At 49.8% G+C, this 13,516-nt stretch overlaps 26 non-coding genes across 26 annotated transcripts; all 26 read left to right on the top strand.

The window, feature by feature from the left end:
- The first annotated feature begins 37 nt into the window (after positions 1-37).
- trnar-acg (transfer RNA arginine (anticodon ACG)) lies at positions 38-110 on the top strand. The gene has a single exon. It is a non-coding gene; the product is annotated as a tRNA-Arg (tRNA).
- An 856-nt stretch (positions 111-966) lies between these two features.
- trnar-acg (transfer RNA arginine (anticodon ACG)) lies at positions 967-1,039 on the top strand. Its single transcript has one exon. It is a non-coding gene; the product is annotated as a tRNA-Arg (tRNA).
- Positions 1,040-1,888: 849 nt separating this feature from the next.
- Positions 1,889-1,961, top strand: trnar-acg (transfer RNA arginine (anticodon ACG)). Its single transcript has one exon. It is a non-coding gene; the product is annotated as a tRNA-Arg (tRNA).
- Positions 1,962-2,511: 550 nt separating this feature from the next.
- On the top strand, positions 2,512-2,583 carry trnah-gug (transfer RNA histidin (anticodon GUG)). The gene has a single exon. It is a non-coding gene; the product is annotated as a tRNA-His (tRNA).
- Positions 2,584-2,818: 235 nt separating this feature from the next.
- Positions 2,819-2,891, top strand: trnar-acg (transfer RNA arginine (anticodon ACG)). Its single transcript has one exon. It is a non-coding gene; the product is annotated as a tRNA-Arg (tRNA).
- Positions 2,892-3,428: 537 nt separating this feature from the next.
- On the top strand, positions 3,429-3,500 carry trnah-gug (transfer RNA histidin (anticodon GUG)). Its single transcript has one exon. It is a non-coding gene; the product is annotated as a tRNA-His (tRNA).
- A 235-nt stretch (positions 3,501-3,735) lies between these two features.
- Positions 3,736-3,808, top strand: trnar-acg (transfer RNA arginine (anticodon ACG)). The gene has a single exon. It is a non-coding gene; the product is annotated as a tRNA-Arg (tRNA).
- Positions 3,809-4,358: 550 nt separating this feature from the next.
- trnah-gug (transfer RNA histidin (anticodon GUG)) lies at positions 4,359-4,430 on the top strand. The gene has a single exon. It is a non-coding gene; the product is annotated as a tRNA-His (tRNA).
- Positions 4,431-4,665: 235 nt separating this feature from the next.
- On the top strand, positions 4,666-4,738 carry trnar-acg (transfer RNA arginine (anticodon ACG)). Its single transcript has one exon. It is a non-coding gene; the product is annotated as a tRNA-Arg (tRNA).
- A 535-nt stretch (positions 4,739-5,273) lies between these two features.
- trnah-gug (transfer RNA histidin (anticodon GUG)) lies at positions 5,274-5,345 on the top strand. The gene has a single exon. It is a non-coding gene; the product is annotated as a tRNA-His (tRNA).
- Positions 5,346-5,580: 235 nt separating this feature from the next.
- Positions 5,581-5,653, top strand: trnar-acg (transfer RNA arginine (anticodon ACG)). The gene has a single exon. It is a non-coding gene; the product is annotated as a tRNA-Arg (tRNA).
- Positions 5,654-6,203: 550 nt separating this feature from the next.
- On the top strand, positions 6,204-6,275 carry trnah-gug (transfer RNA histidin (anticodon GUG)). Its single transcript has one exon. It is a non-coding gene; the product is annotated as a tRNA-His (tRNA).
- Positions 6,276-6,510: 235 nt separating this feature from the next.
- On the top strand, positions 6,511-6,583 carry trnar-acg (transfer RNA arginine (anticodon ACG)). The gene has a single exon. It is a non-coding gene; the product is annotated as a tRNA-Arg (tRNA).
- Positions 6,584-7,120: 537 nt separating this feature from the next.
- trnah-gug (transfer RNA histidin (anticodon GUG)) lies at positions 7,121-7,192 on the top strand. The gene has a single exon. It is a non-coding gene; the product is annotated as a tRNA-His (tRNA).
- A 235-nt stretch (positions 7,193-7,427) lies between these two features.
- On the top strand, positions 7,428-7,500 carry trnar-acg (transfer RNA arginine (anticodon ACG)). The gene has a single exon. It is a non-coding gene; the product is annotated as a tRNA-Arg (tRNA).
- Positions 7,501-8,036: 536 nt separating this feature from the next.
- trnah-gug (transfer RNA histidin (anticodon GUG)) lies at positions 8,037-8,108 on the top strand. Its single transcript has one exon. It is a non-coding gene; the product is annotated as a tRNA-His (tRNA).
- Positions 8,109-8,335: 227 nt separating this feature from the next.
- trnar-acg (transfer RNA arginine (anticodon ACG)) lies at positions 8,336-8,408 on the top strand. The gene has a single exon. It is a non-coding gene; the product is annotated as a tRNA-Arg (tRNA).
- Positions 8,409-9,257: 849 nt separating this feature from the next.
- On the top strand, positions 9,258-9,330 carry trnar-acg (transfer RNA arginine (anticodon ACG)). Its single transcript has one exon. It is a non-coding gene; the product is annotated as a tRNA-Arg (tRNA).
- A 537-nt stretch (positions 9,331-9,867) lies between these two features.
- On the top strand, positions 9,868-9,939 carry trnah-gug (transfer RNA histidin (anticodon GUG)). Its single transcript has one exon. It is a non-coding gene; the product is annotated as a tRNA-His (tRNA).
- Positions 9,940-10,174: 235 nt separating this feature from the next.
- Positions 10,175-10,247, top strand: trnar-acg (transfer RNA arginine (anticodon ACG)). The gene has a single exon. It is a non-coding gene; the product is annotated as a tRNA-Arg (tRNA).
- Positions 10,248-10,784: 537 nt separating this feature from the next.
- On the top strand, positions 10,785-10,856 carry trnah-gug (transfer RNA histidin (anticodon GUG)). Its single transcript has one exon. It is a non-coding gene; the product is annotated as a tRNA-His (tRNA).
- Positions 10,857-11,090: 234 nt separating this feature from the next.
- Positions 11,091-11,163, top strand: trnar-acg (transfer RNA arginine (anticodon ACG)). Its single transcript has one exon. It is a non-coding gene; the product is annotated as a tRNA-Arg (tRNA).
- A 537-nt stretch (positions 11,164-11,700) lies between these two features.
- Positions 11,701-11,772, top strand: trnah-gug (transfer RNA histidin (anticodon GUG)). Its single transcript has one exon. It is a non-coding gene; the product is annotated as a tRNA-His (tRNA).
- Positions 11,773-12,006: 234 nt separating this feature from the next.
- On the top strand, positions 12,007-12,079 carry trnar-acg (transfer RNA arginine (anticodon ACG)). Its single transcript has one exon. It is a non-coding gene; the product is annotated as a tRNA-Arg (tRNA).
- Positions 12,080-12,616: 537 nt separating this feature from the next.
- Positions 12,617-12,688, top strand: trnah-gug (transfer RNA histidin (anticodon GUG)). The gene has a single exon. It is a non-coding gene; the product is annotated as a tRNA-His (tRNA).
- Positions 12,689-12,922: 234 nt separating this feature from the next.
- Positions 12,923-12,995, top strand: trnar-acg (transfer RNA arginine (anticodon ACG)). Its single transcript has one exon. It is a non-coding gene; the product is annotated as a tRNA-Arg (tRNA).
- The last annotated feature ends 521 nt before the right edge of the window (positions 12,996-13,516 follow it).

Genomic DNA, 13,516 nt, shown 5'->3' with positions numbered 1-13,516 from the left:
GTCGTGGGTCGGTGACATGGCATGCAGCATACACCTCGGGCCAGTGGCGCAATGGATAACGCGTCTGACTACGGATCAGAAGATTCCAGGTTCGACTCCTGGCTGGCTCGAGCATCCATTTAACCAATTCTGTATTTGGGCGATGAGGGAAAGATGTCTGTCAAGCAGTTGAGCGTAGCGCGCCAAAGTAAAACAACAGGCATTATGACGTTTTCACCAAAGCTCCTACTTTGATTCCGCACCGTTGCGCAGATACCCAGAAGGAAGCGCCCGAATGAACGTTTTGCTGCAGCAGGTATCGAAAGAGCCTTGGAAAAGGGAATGCTTTTCTTCACCGGTTTGGAAAAGAAGAAAAAAAGAGAAGAAAAAGCTGGCTGTGGCGTAACCCTACAAGGATTTGACGCAAACGAGAGAAAATGCATGTGCTTCCGCACCGTTCTTGTAAAATGCTCAACAATCTTGTCATAAACACATCAAAAATGGACGCCCCTTGAAATGTGCCAAAGAAAACAAGGTGGAAAATGCCTTGTTTGCAAATTAGGACAGCTTCGACAAAGGGAGAGAGGCTGGCAACTTATGTGTGTAGCTCATTCGTGTGGCACAGCACAGGTCACAACACCCGTGGCCACCACCTCTCGTGTGTCCTGCGACAAGCGGCGAGCCGTGATCGTATAGTGGTTAGTACTCTGCGTTGTGGTCGCAGCAACCCGGTTCGAATCCGGGTCACGGCACATTTTTCGTTGTGCAGACAAGGGACGTTGCGCGCCGTGCCTGTACGCTACGCGCGACCAGTGCCATGCGCATAGCTTCTCCCCCTCGTGTCTGTTTAAAAAGAGCCTTTAGATATATGTAGTCTCGGTTAGTAAACCTGTGAAAGAGGAAGACCACTGTCTGCCGTTTCCCCGTCACTTCTTTCGCTCCAAGCGAGTGTCGTGGGTCGGTGACATGGCATGCAGCATACACATCGGGCCAGTGGCGCAATGGATAACGCGTCTGACTACGGATCAGAAGATTCCAGGTTTGACTCCTGGCTGGCTCGAGCATCCATTTAACCAATTCTGTATTTGGGCGATGAGGGAAAGATGTCTGTTGAGCGTAGCGCGCCAAAGTAAAACAACAGGCCTTATGACGTTTTGGCCAAAGCTCCTACTTTGATTCCGCACCGTTGCGCAGATACCCAGAAGGAAGCGCCCGAATGAACGTTTTGCTGCAGCAGGTATCGAAAGAGCCTTGGAAAAGGGAATGCTTTTCTTCACCGGTTTGGAAAAGAAGAAAAAAAGAGAAGAAAAAGCTGGCTGTGGCGTAACCTTAAAAGGATTTGACGCAAACGAGAGAAAATGCATGTGCTTCCGCACCGTTCTTGTAAAATGCTCAACAATCTTGTCATAAACACATCAAAAATGGACGCCCCTTGAAATGTGCCAAAGAAAACAAGGTGGAAAATGCCTTGTTTGCAAATTAGGACAGCTTCGACAAAGGGAGAGAGGCTGGCAACTTATGTGTGTAGCTCATTCGTGTGGCACAGCACAGGTCACAACACCCGTGGCCACCACCTCTCGTGTGTCCTGCGACAAGCGGCGAGCCGTGATCGTATAGTGGTTAGTACTCTGCGTTGTGGTCGCAGCAACCCCGGTTCGAATCTGGGTCATGGCACATTTTTCGTTGTGCAGACAAGGGACGTTGCGCGCCGTGCCTGTACGCTACACGCGACCAGTGCCATGCGCATAGCTACTCCCCCTCGTGTCTGTTTAAAAAGAGCCTTTAGATATATGTAGTCTCGGTTAGTAAACCTGTGAAAGAGGAAGACCACTGTCTGCCGTTTCCCTGTCACTTCTTTCGCTCCAAGCGAGTGTCTTGGGTCGGTGACATTGCATGCAGCATACACCTCGGGCCAGTGGCGCAATGGATAACGCGTCTGACTACGGATCAGAAGATTCCAGGTTCAACTCCTGGCTGGCTCGAGCATCCATTTAACCAATTCTGTATTTAGGCGATGAGGGAAAGATGTCTGTCAAGCAGTTGAGCGTAGCGCGCCAAAGTAAAACAACAGGCATTATGACGTTTTCACCAAAGCTCCTACTTTGATTCCGCACCGTTGCGCAGATACCCAGAAGGAAGCGCCCGAATGAACGTTTTGCTGCAGCAGGTATCGAAAGAGCCTTGGAAAAGGAAATGCTTTTCTTCACCGGTTTGGAAAAGAAGAAAAAAAGAGAAGAAAAAGCTGGCTGTGGCGTAACCCTACAAGGATTTGACGCAAACGAGAGAAAATGCATGTGCTTCCGCACCGTTCTTGTAAAATGCTCAACAATCTTGTCATAAACACATCAAAAATGGACGCCCCTTGAAATGTGCCAAAGAAAACAAGGTGGAAAATGCCTTGTTTGCAAATTAGGACAGCTTCGACAAAGGGAGAGAGGCTGGCAACTTATGTGTGTAGCTCATTCGTGTGGCACAGCACAGGTCACAATACCCGTGGCCACCACCTCTCGTGTGTCATGCGACAAGCGGCGAGCCGTGATCGTATAGTGGTTAGTACTCTGCGTTGTGGTCGCAGCAACCCCGGTTCGAATCCGGGTCACGGCACATTTTTCGTTGTGCAGACAAGGGACGTTGCGCGCCGTGCCTGTACGCTACACGCGACCAGTGCCATGCGCATAGCTACTCCCCCTCGTGTCTGTTTAAAAAGAGCCTTTAGATATATGTAGTCTCGGTTAGTAAACCTGTGAAAGAGGAAGACCACTGTCTGCCGTTTCCCTGTCACTTCTTTCGCTCCAAGCGAGTGTCTTGGGTCGGTGACATGGCATAAGGCATGCACCTCGGGCCAGTGGCGCAATGGATAACGCGTCTGACTACGGATCAGAAGATTCCAGGTTCGACTCCTGGCTGGCTCGAGCATCCATTTAACCAATTCTGTATTTGGGCGATGAGGGAAAGATGTCTGTCAAGCAGTTGAGCGTAGCGCGCCAAAGTAAAACAACAGGCCTTATGACGTTTTGGCCAAAGCTCCTACTTTGATTCCGCACTGTTGCGCAGATACCCAGAAGGAAGCGCCCGAATGAACGTTTTGCTGCAGCAGGTATCGAAAGAGCCTTGGAAAAGGGAATGCTTTTCTTCACCGGTTTGGAAAAGAAGAAAAAAAGAGAAGAAAAAGCTGGCTGTGGCGTAACCCTACAAGGATTTGACGCAAACGAGAGAAAATGCATGTGCTTCCGCACCGTTCTTGTAAAATGCTCAACAATCTTGTCATAAACACATCAAAAATGGACGCCCCTTGAAATGTGCCAAAGAAAACAAGGTGGAAAATGCCTTGTTTGCAAATTAGGACAGCTTCGACAAAGGGAGAGAGGCTGGCAACTTATGTGTGTAGCACAGCACAGGTCACAACACCCGTGGCCACCACCTCTCGTATGTCCTGCAACAAGCGGCGAGCCGTGATCGTATAGTGGTTAGTACTCTGCGTTGTGGTCGCAGCAACCCCGGTTCGAATCCGGGTCACGGCCCATTTTTCGTTGTGCAGACAAGGGACGTTGCGCGCCGTGCCTGTACGCTACACGCGACCAGTGCCATGCGCATAGCTACTCCCCCTCGTGTCTGTTTAAAAAGAGCCTTTAGATATATGTAGTCTCGGTTAGTAAACCTGTGAAAGAGGAAGACCACTGTCTGCCGTTTCCCCGTCACTTCTTTCGCTCCAAGCGAGTGTCGTGGGTCGGTGACATGGCATGCAGCATAAAAATCGGGCCAGTGGCGCAATGGATAACGCGTCTGACTACGGATCAGAAGATTCCAGGTTCGACTCCTGGCTGGCTCGAGCATCCATTTAACCAATTCTGTATTTGGGCGATGAGGGAAAGATGTCTGTCAAGCAGTTGAGCGTAGCGCGCCAAAGTAAAACAACAGGCATTATGACGTTTTCACCAAAGCTCCTACTTTGATTCCGCACCGTTGCGCAGATACCCAGAAGGAAGCGCCCGAATGAACGTTTTGCTGCAGCAGGTATCGAAAGAGCCTTGGAAAAGGAAATGCTTTTCTTCACCGGTTTGGAAAAGAAGAAAAAAAGAGAAGAAAAAGCTGGCTGTGGCGTAACCCTACAAGGATTTGACGCAAACGAGAGAAAATGCATGTGCTTCCGCACCGTTCTTGTAAAATGCTCAACAATCTTGTCATAAACACATCAAAAATGGACGCCCCTTGAAATGTGCCAAAGAAAACAAGGTGGAAAATGCCTTGTTTGCAAATTAGGACAGCTTCGACAAAGGGAGAGAGGCTGGCAACTTGTGTGTGTAGCTCATTCGTGTGGCACAGCACAGGTCACAACACCCGTGGCCACCACCTCTCGTGTGTCATGCGACAAGCGGCGAGCCGTGATCGTATAGTGGTTAGTACTCTGCGTTGTGGTCGCAGCAACCCCGGTTCGAATCCGGGTCACGGCACATTTTTCGTTGTGCAGACAAGGGACGTTGCGCGCCGTGCCTGTACGCTACACGCGACCAGTGCCATGCGCATAGCTACTCCCCCTCGTGTCTGTTTAAAAAGAGCCTTTAGATATATGTAGTCTCGGTTAGTAAACCTGTGAAAGAGGAAGATCACTGTCTGCTGTTTCCCTGTCACTTCTTTCGCTCCAAGCGAGTGTCTTGGGTCGGTGACATGGCATAAGGCATGCACCTCGGGCCAGTGGCGCAATGGATAACGCGTCTGACTACGGATCAGAAGATTCCAGGTTCGACTCCTGGCTGGCTCGAGCATCCATTTAACCAATTCTGTATTTGGGCGATGAGGGAAAGATGTCTGTCAAGCAGTTGAGCGTAGCGCGCCAAAGTAAAACAACAGGCGTTATGACGTTTTCACCAAAGCTCCTACTTTGATTCCGCACCGTTGCGCAGATACCCAGAAGGAAGCGCCCGAATGAACGTTTTGCTGCAGCAGGTATCGAAAGAGCCTTAGAAAAGGAAATGCTTTTCTTCACCGGTTTGGAAAAGAAGAAAAAGAGAAGAAAAAGCTGGCTGTGGCGTAACCCTACAAGGATTAGACGCAAACGAGAGAAAATGCATGTGCTTCCGCACCGTTCTTGTAAAATGCTCAACAATCTTGTCATGAACACATCAAAAATGGACGCCCCTTGAAATGTGCCAAAGAAAACAAGGTGGAAAATGCCTTGTTTGCAAATTAGGACAGCTTCGACAAAGGGAGAGAGGCTGGCAACTTATGTGTGTAGCACAGCACAGGTCACAACACCCGTGGCCACCACCTCTCGTGTGTCTTGCGACAAGCGGCGAGCCGTGATCGTATAGTGGTTAGTACTCTGCGTTGTGGTCGCAGCAACCCCGGTTCGAATCCGGGTCACGGCACATTTTTCGTTGTGCAGACAAGGGACGTTGCGCGCCGTGCCTGTACGCTACACGCGACCAGTGCCATGCGCATAGCTACTCCCCCTCGTGTCTGTTTAAAAAGAGCCTTTAGATATATGTAGTCTCGGTTAGTAAACCTGTGAAAGAGGAAGACCACTGTCTGCCGTTTCCCCGTCACTTCTTTCGCTCCAAGCGAGTGTCGTGGGTCGGTGACATGGCATGCAGCATAAAAATCGGGCCAGTGGCGCAATGGATAACGCGTCTGACTACGGATCAGAAGATTCCAGGTTCGACTCCTGGCTGGCTCGAGCATCCATTTAACCAATTCTGTATTTGGGCGATGAGGGAAAGATGTCTGTCAAGCAGTTGAGCGTAGCGCGCCAAAGTAAAACAACAGGCATTATGACGTTTTCACCAAAGCTCCTACTTTGATTCCGCACCGTTGCGCAGATACCCAGAAGGAAGCGCCCGAATGAACGTTTTGCTGCAGCAGGTATCGAAAGAGCCTTGGAAAAGGAAATGCTTTTCTTCACCGGTTTGGAAAAGAAGAAAAAAAGAGAAGAAAAAGCTGGCTGTGGCGTAACCCTACAAGGATTTGACGCAAACGAGAGAAAATGCATGTGCTTCCGCACCGTTCTTGTAAAATGCTCAACAATCTTGTCATAAACACATCAAAAATGGACGCCCCTTGAAATGTGCCAAAGAAAACAAGGTGGAAAATGCCTTGTTTGCAAATTAGGACAGCTTCGACAAAGGGAGAGAGGCTGGCAACTTATGTGTGTAGCTCATTCGTGTGGCACAGCACAGGTCACAACACCCGTGGCCACCACCTCTCGTGTGTCATGCGACAAGCGGCGAGCCGTGATCGTATAGTGGTTAGTACTCTGCGTTGTGGTCGCAGCAACCCCGGTTCGAATCCGGGTCACGGCACATTTTTCGTTGTGCAGACAAGGGACGTTGCGCGCCGTGCCTGTACGCTACACGCGACCAGTGCCATGCGCATAGCTACTCCCCCTCGTGTCTGTTTAAAAAGAGCCTTTAGATATATGTAGTCTCGGTTAGTAAACCTGTGAAAGAGGAAGATCACTGTCTGCTGTTTCCCTGTCACTTCTTTCGCTCCAAGCGAGTGTCTTGGGTCGGTGACATGGCATAAGGCATGCACCTCGGGCCAGTGGCGCAATGGATAACGCGTCTGACTACGGATTAGAAGATTCCAGGTTCGACTCCTGGCTGGCTCGAGCATCCATTTAACCAATTCTGTATTTGGGCGATGAGGGAAAGATGTCTGTCAAGCAGTTGAGCGTAGCGCGCCAAAGTAAAACAACAGGCGTTATGACGTTTTCACCAAAGCTCCTACTTTGATTCCGCACCGTTGCGCAGATACCCAGAAGGAAGCGCCCGAATGAACGTTTTGCTGCAGCAGGTATCGAAAGAGCCTTAGAAAAGGAAATGCTTTTCTTCACCGGTTTGGAAAAGAAGAAAAAAAGAGAAGAAAAAGCTGGCTGTGGCGTAACCCTACAAGGATTAGACGCAAACGAGAGAAAATGCATGTGCTTCCGCACCGTTCTTGTAAAATGCTCAACAATCTTGTCATGAACACATCAAAAATGGACGCCCCTTGAAATGTGCCAAAGAAAACAAGGTGGAAAATGCCTTGTTTGCAAATTAGGACAGCTTCGACAAAGGGAGAGAGGCTGGCAACTTATGTGTGTAGCACAGCACAGGTCACAACACCCGTGGCCACCACCTCTCGTATGTCCTGCAACAAGCGGCGAGCCGTGATCGTATAGTGGTTAGTACTCTGCGTTGTGGTCGCAGCAACCCCGGTTCGAATCCGGGTCACGGCCCATTTTTCGTTGTGCAGACAAGGGACGTTGCGCGCCGTGCCTGTACGCTACACGCGACCAGTGCCATGCGCATAGCTACTCCCCCTCGTGTCTGTTTAAAAAGAGCCTTTAGATATATGTAGTCTCGGTTAGTAAACCTGTGAAAGAGGAAGACCACTGTCTGCCGTTTCCACGTCACTTCTTTCGCTCCAAGCGAGTGTCGTGGGTCGGTGACATGGCATGCAGCATAAAAATCGGGCCAGTGGCGCAATGGATAACGCGTCTGACTACGGATCAGAAGATTCCAGGTTCGACTCCTGGCTGGCTCGAGCATCCATTTAACCAATTCTGTATTTGGGCGATGAGGGAAAGATGTCTGTCAAGCAGTTGAGCGTAGCGCGCCAAAGTAAAACAACAGGCATTATGACGTTTTCACCAAAGCTCCTACTTTGATTCCGCACCGTTGCGCAGATACCCAGAAGGAAGCGCCCGAATGAACGTTTTGCTGCAGCAGGTATCGAAAGAGCCTTGGAAAAGGAAATGCTTTTCTTCACCGGTTTGGAAAAGAAGAAAAAAAGAGAAGAAAAAGCTGGCTGTGGCGTAACCCTACAAGGATTTGACGCAAACGAGAGAAATGCATGTGCTTCCGCACCGTTCTTGTAAAATGCTCAACAATCTTGTCATAAACACATCAAAAATGGACGCCCCTTGAAATGTGCCAAAGAAAACAAGGTGGAAAATGCCTTGTTTGCAAATTAGGACAGCTTCGACAAAGGGAGAGAGGCTGGCAACTTATGTGTGTAGCACAGCACAGGTCACAACACCCGTGGCCACCACCTCTCGTATGTCCTGCGACAAGCGGCGAGCCGTGATCGTATAGTGGTTAGTACTCTGCGTTGTGGTCGCAGCAACCCCGGTTCGAATCCGGGTCACGGCACATTTTTCGTTGTGCAGACAAGGGACGTTGCGCGCCGTGCCTGTACGCTACACGCGACCAGTGCCATGCGCATAGCTACTCCCCCTCGTGTCTGTTTAAAAAGAGCCTTACATATATGTAGTCTCGGTTAGTAAACCTGTGAAAGAGGAAGATCACTGTCTGCCGTTTCCCCATCACTTCTTTCGCTCCAAGCGAGTGTCTTGGGTCGGTGACATGGCATGCACCTCGGGACAGTGGCGCAATGGATAACGCGTCTGACTACGGATCAGAAGATTCCAGGTTCGACTCCTGGCTGGCTCGAGCATCCATTTAACCAATTCTGTATTTGGGCGATGAGGGAAAGATGTCCGTTGAGCGTAGCGCGCCAAAGTAAAACAACAGGCCTTATGACGTTTTGGCCAAAGCTCCTACTTTGATTCCGCACCGTTGCGCAGATACCCAGAAGGAAGCGCCCGAATGAACGTTTTGCTGCAGCAGGTATCGAAAGAGCCTTGGAAAAGGGAATGCTTTTCTTCACCGGTTTGGAAAAGAAGAAAAAAAGAGAAGAAAAAGCTGGCTGTGGCGTAACCCTACAAGGATTTGACGCAAACGAGAGAAAATGCATGTGCTTCCGCACCGTTCTTGTAAAATGCTCAACAATCTTGTCATAAACACATCAAAAATGGACGCCCCTTGAAATGTGCCAAAGAAAACAAGGTGGAAAATGCCTTGTTTGCAAATTAGGACAGCTTCGACAAAGAGAGAGAGGCTGGCAACTTATGTGTGTAGCTGATTCGTGTGGCACAGCACAGGTCACAACACCCGTGGCCACCACCTCTCGTGTGTCCTGCGACAAGCGGCGAGCCGTGATAGTATAGTGGTTAGTACTCTGCGTTGTGGTCTTAGCAACCCCGGTTTGAATCCGGGTCACGGCACATTTTTCGTTGTGCAGACAAGGGACGTTGCGCGCCGTGCCTGTACGCTACACGCGACCAGTGCCATGCGCATAGCTACTCCCCCTCGTGTCTGTTTAAAAAGAGCCTTTAGATATATGTAGTCTCGGTTAGTAAACCTGTGAAAGAGGAAGACCACTGTCTGCCGTTTCCCCGTCACTTCTTTCGCTCCAAGCGAGTGTCGTGGGTCGGTGACATGGCATGCAACATACACATCGGGCCAGTGGCGCAATGGATAACGCGTCTGACTACGGATCAGAAGATTCCAGGTTCGACTCCTGGCTGGCTCGAGCATCCATTTAACCAATTCTGTATTTGGGCGATGAGGGAAAGATGTCTGTCAAGCAGTTGAGCGTAGCGCGCCAAAGTAAAACAACAGGCGTTATGACGTTTTCACCAAAGCTCCTACTTTGATTCCGCACCGTTGCGCAGATACCCAGAAGGAAGCGCCCGAATGAACGTTTTGCTGCAGCAGGTATCGAAAGAGCCTTGGAAAAGGGAATGCTTTTCTTCACCGGTTTGGAAAAGAAGAAAAAAAGAGAAGAAAAAGCTGGCTGTGGCGTAACCCTACAAGGATTTGACGCAAACGAGAGAAAATGCATGTGCTTCCGCACCGTTCTTGTAAAATGCTCAACAATCTTGTCATAAACACATCAAAAATGGACGCCCCTTGAAATGTGCCAAAGAAAACAAGGTGGAAAATGCCTTGTTTGCAAATTAGGACAGCTTCGACAAAGGGAGAGAGGCTGGCAACTTATGTGTGTAGCACAGCACAGGTCACAACACCCGTGGCCACCACCTCTCGTATGTCCTGCGACAAGCGGCGAGCCGTGATCGTATAGTGGTTAGTACTCTGCGTTGTGGTCGCAGCAACCCCGGTTCGAATCCGGGTCACGGCACATTTTTCGTTGTGCAGACAAGGGACGTTGCGCGCCGTGCCTGTACGCTACACGCGACCAGTGCCATGCGCATAGCTACTCCCCCTCGTGTCTGTTTAAAAAGAGCCTTTAGATATATGTAGTCTCGGTTAGTAAACCTGTGAAAGAGGAAGACCACTGTCTGCCGTTTCCCCGTCACTTCTTTCGCTCCAAGCGAGTGTCGTGGGTCGGTGACATGGCATGCAGCATACACATCGGGCCAGTGGCGCAATGGATAACGCGTCTGACTACGGATCAGAAGATTCCAGGTTCGACTCCTGGCTGGCTCGAGCATCCATTTAACCAATTCTGTATTTGGGCGATGAGGGAAAGATGTCTGTCAAGCAGTTGAGCGTAGCGCGCCAAAGTAAAACAACAGGCGTTATGACGTTTTGGCCAAAGCTCCTACTTTGATTCCGCACCGTTGCGCAGATACCCAGAAGGAAGCGCCCGAATGAACGTTTTGCTGCAGCAGGTATCGAAAGAGCCTTGGAAAAGGGAATGCTTTTCTTCACCGGTTTGGAAAAGAAGAAAAAAAGAGAAGAAAAAGCTGGCTGTGGCGTAACCCTACAAGGATTTGACGCAAACGAGAGAAAATGCATGTGCTTCCGCACCGTTCTTGTAAAATGCTCAACAATCTTGTCATAAACACATCAAAAATGGACGCCCCTTGAAATGTGCCAAAGAAAACAAGGTGGAAAATGCCTTGTTTGCAAATTAGGACAGCTTCGACAAAGAGAGAGAGGCTGGCAACTTATGTGTGTAGCACAGCACAGGTCACAACACCCGTGGCCACCACCTCTCGTGTGTCCTGCGACAAGCGGCGAGCCGTGATCGTATAGTGGTTAGTACTCTGCGTTGTGGTCGCAGCAACCCCGGTTCGAATCCGGGTCACGGCACATTTTTCGTTGTGCAGACAAGGGACGTTGCGCGCCGTGCCTGTACGCTACACGCGACCAGTGCCATGCGCATAGCTACTCCCCCTCGTGTCTGTTTAAAAAGAGCCTTACATATATGTAGTCTCGGTTAGTAAACCTGTGAAAGAGGAAGATCACTGTCTGCTGTTTCCCCATCACTTCTTTCGCTCCAAGCGAGTGTCGTGGGTCGGTGACATGGCATGCAGCATACACATCGGGCCAGTGGCGCAATGGATAACGCGTCTGACTACGGATCAGAAGATTCCAGGTTCGACTCCTGGCTGGCTCGAGCATCCATTTAACCAATTCTGTATTTGGGCGATGAGGGAAAGATGTCTGTCAAGCAGTTGAGCGTAGCGCGCCAAAGTAAAACAACAGGCGTTATGACGTTTTCACCAAAGCTCCTACTTTGATTCCGCACCGTTGCGCAGATACCCAGAAGGAAGCGCCCGAATGAACGTTTTGCTGCAGCAGGTATCGAAAGAGCCTTAGAAAAGGAAATGCTTTTCTTCACCGGTTTGGAAAAGAAGAAAAAAAGAGAAGAAAAAGCTGGCTGTGGCGTAATCCTACAAGGATTAGACGCAAACGAGAGAAAATGCATGTGCTTCCGCACCGTTCTTGTAAAATGCTCAACAATCTTGTCATAAACACATCAAAAATGGACGCCCCTTGAAATGTGCCAAAGAAAACAAGGTGGAAAATGCCTTGTTTGCAAATTAGGACAGCTTCGACAAAGGGAGAGAGGCTGGCAACTTATGTGTGTAGCACAGCACAGGTCACAACACCCGTGGCCACCACCTCTCGTATGTCCTGCGACAAGCGGCGAGCCGTGATCGTATAGTGGTTAGTACTCTGCGTTGTGGTCGCAGCAACCCCGGTTCGAATCCGGGTCACGGCACATTTTTCGTTGTGCAGACAAGGGACGTTGCGCGCCGTGCCTGCACGCTACACGCGACCAGTGCCATGCGCATAGCTACTCCCCCTCGTGTCTGTTTAAAAAGAGCCTTACATATATGTAGTCTCGGTTAGTAAACCTGTGAAAGAGGAAGATCACTGTCTGCTGTTTCCCCATCACTTCTTTCGCTCCAAGCGAGTGTCGTGGGTCGGTGACATGGCATGCAGCATACACATCGGGCCAGTGGCGCAATGGATAACGCGTCTGACTACGGATCAGAAGATTCCAGGTTCGACTCCTGGCTGGCTCGAGCATCCATTTAACCAATTCTGTATTTGGGCGATGAGGGAAAGATGTCTGTCAAGCAGTTGAGCGTAGCGCGCCAAAGTAAAACAACAGGCGTTATGACGTTTTCACCAAAGCTCCTACTTTGATTCCGCACCGTTGCGCAGATACCCAGAAGGAAGCGCCCGAATGAACGTTTTGCTGCAGCAGGTATCGAAAGAGCCTTAGAAAAGGAAATGCTTTTCTTCACCGGTTTGGAAAAGAAGAAAAAAAGAGAAGAAAAAGCTGGCTGTGGCGTAATCCTACAAGGATTAGACGCAAACGAGAGAAAATGCATGTGCTTCCGCACCGTTCTTGTAAAATGCTCAACAATCTTGTCATAAACACATCAAAAATGGACGCCCCTTGAAATGTGCCAAAGAAAACAAGGTGGAAAATGCCTTGTTTGCAAATTAGGACAGCTTCGACAAAGGGAGAGAGGCTGGCAACTTATGTGTGTAGCACAGCACAGGTCACAACACCCGTGGCCACCACCTCTCGTATGTCCTGCGACAAGCGGCGAGCCGTGATCGTATAGTGGTTAGTACTCTGCGTTGTGGTCGCAGCAACCCCGGTTCGAATCCGGGTCACGGCACATTTTTCGTTGTGCAGACAAGGGACGTTGCGCGCCGTGCCTGCACGCTACACGCGACCAGTGCCATGCGCATAGCTACTCCCCCTCGTGTCTGTTTAAAAAGAGCCTTACATATATGTAGTCTCGGTTAGTAAACCTGTGAAAGAGGAAGACCACTGTCTGCCGTTTCCCCGTCACTTCTTTCGCTCCAAGCGAGTGTCTTGGGTCGGTGACATTGCATGCAGCATACACCTCGGGCCAGTGGCGCAATGGATAACGCGTCTGACTACGGATCAGAAGATTCCAGGTTCGACTCCTGGCTGGGTCGAGCATCCATTTAACCAATTCTGTATTTGGGCGATGAGGGAAAGATGTCTGTTGAGCGTAGCGCGCCATCGTAAAACAACAGGCCTTATGGCGTTTTCGCCAGAGCTCCTACTTTGATTCCGCACCGTTGCGCAGTTACCCAGAAGGAAGCGCCCGAATGAACGTTTTGCTGCAGCAGGTATCGAAAGAGCCTTGGAAAAGGAAATGCTTTTCTTCACCGGTTTGGAAAAGAAGAAAAAAAGAGAAGAAAAAGCTGGCTGTGGCGTAACCCTACAAGGATTTGACGCAAACGAGAGAAAATGCATGTGCTTCCGCACCGTTCTTGTAAAATGCTCAACAATCTTGTCATAAACACATCAAAAATGGACGCCCCTTGAAATGTGCCAAAGAAAACAAGGTGGAAAATGCCTTGTTTGCAAATTAGGACAGCTTCGACAAAGGGAGAGAGGCTGGCAACTTATGTGTGTAGCGCATTCGTGTGGCACAGCACAGGTCACAACACCCGTGGCCACCACCTCTCGT

This window comes from Hypomesus nipponensis, chromosome 5, assembly GCF_054491055.1.
Source record: "Hypomesus nipponensis isolate SF chromosome 5, ASM5449105v1, whole genome shotgun sequence".
Lineage (NCBI taxonomy): Eukaryota > Metazoa > Chordata > Actinopteri > Osmeriformes > Osmeridae > Hypomesus > Hypomesus nipponensis.
Note: the sequence above shows the minus strand (reverse complement) of the source record. Positions and strands in the feature narration are given on the sequence as shown.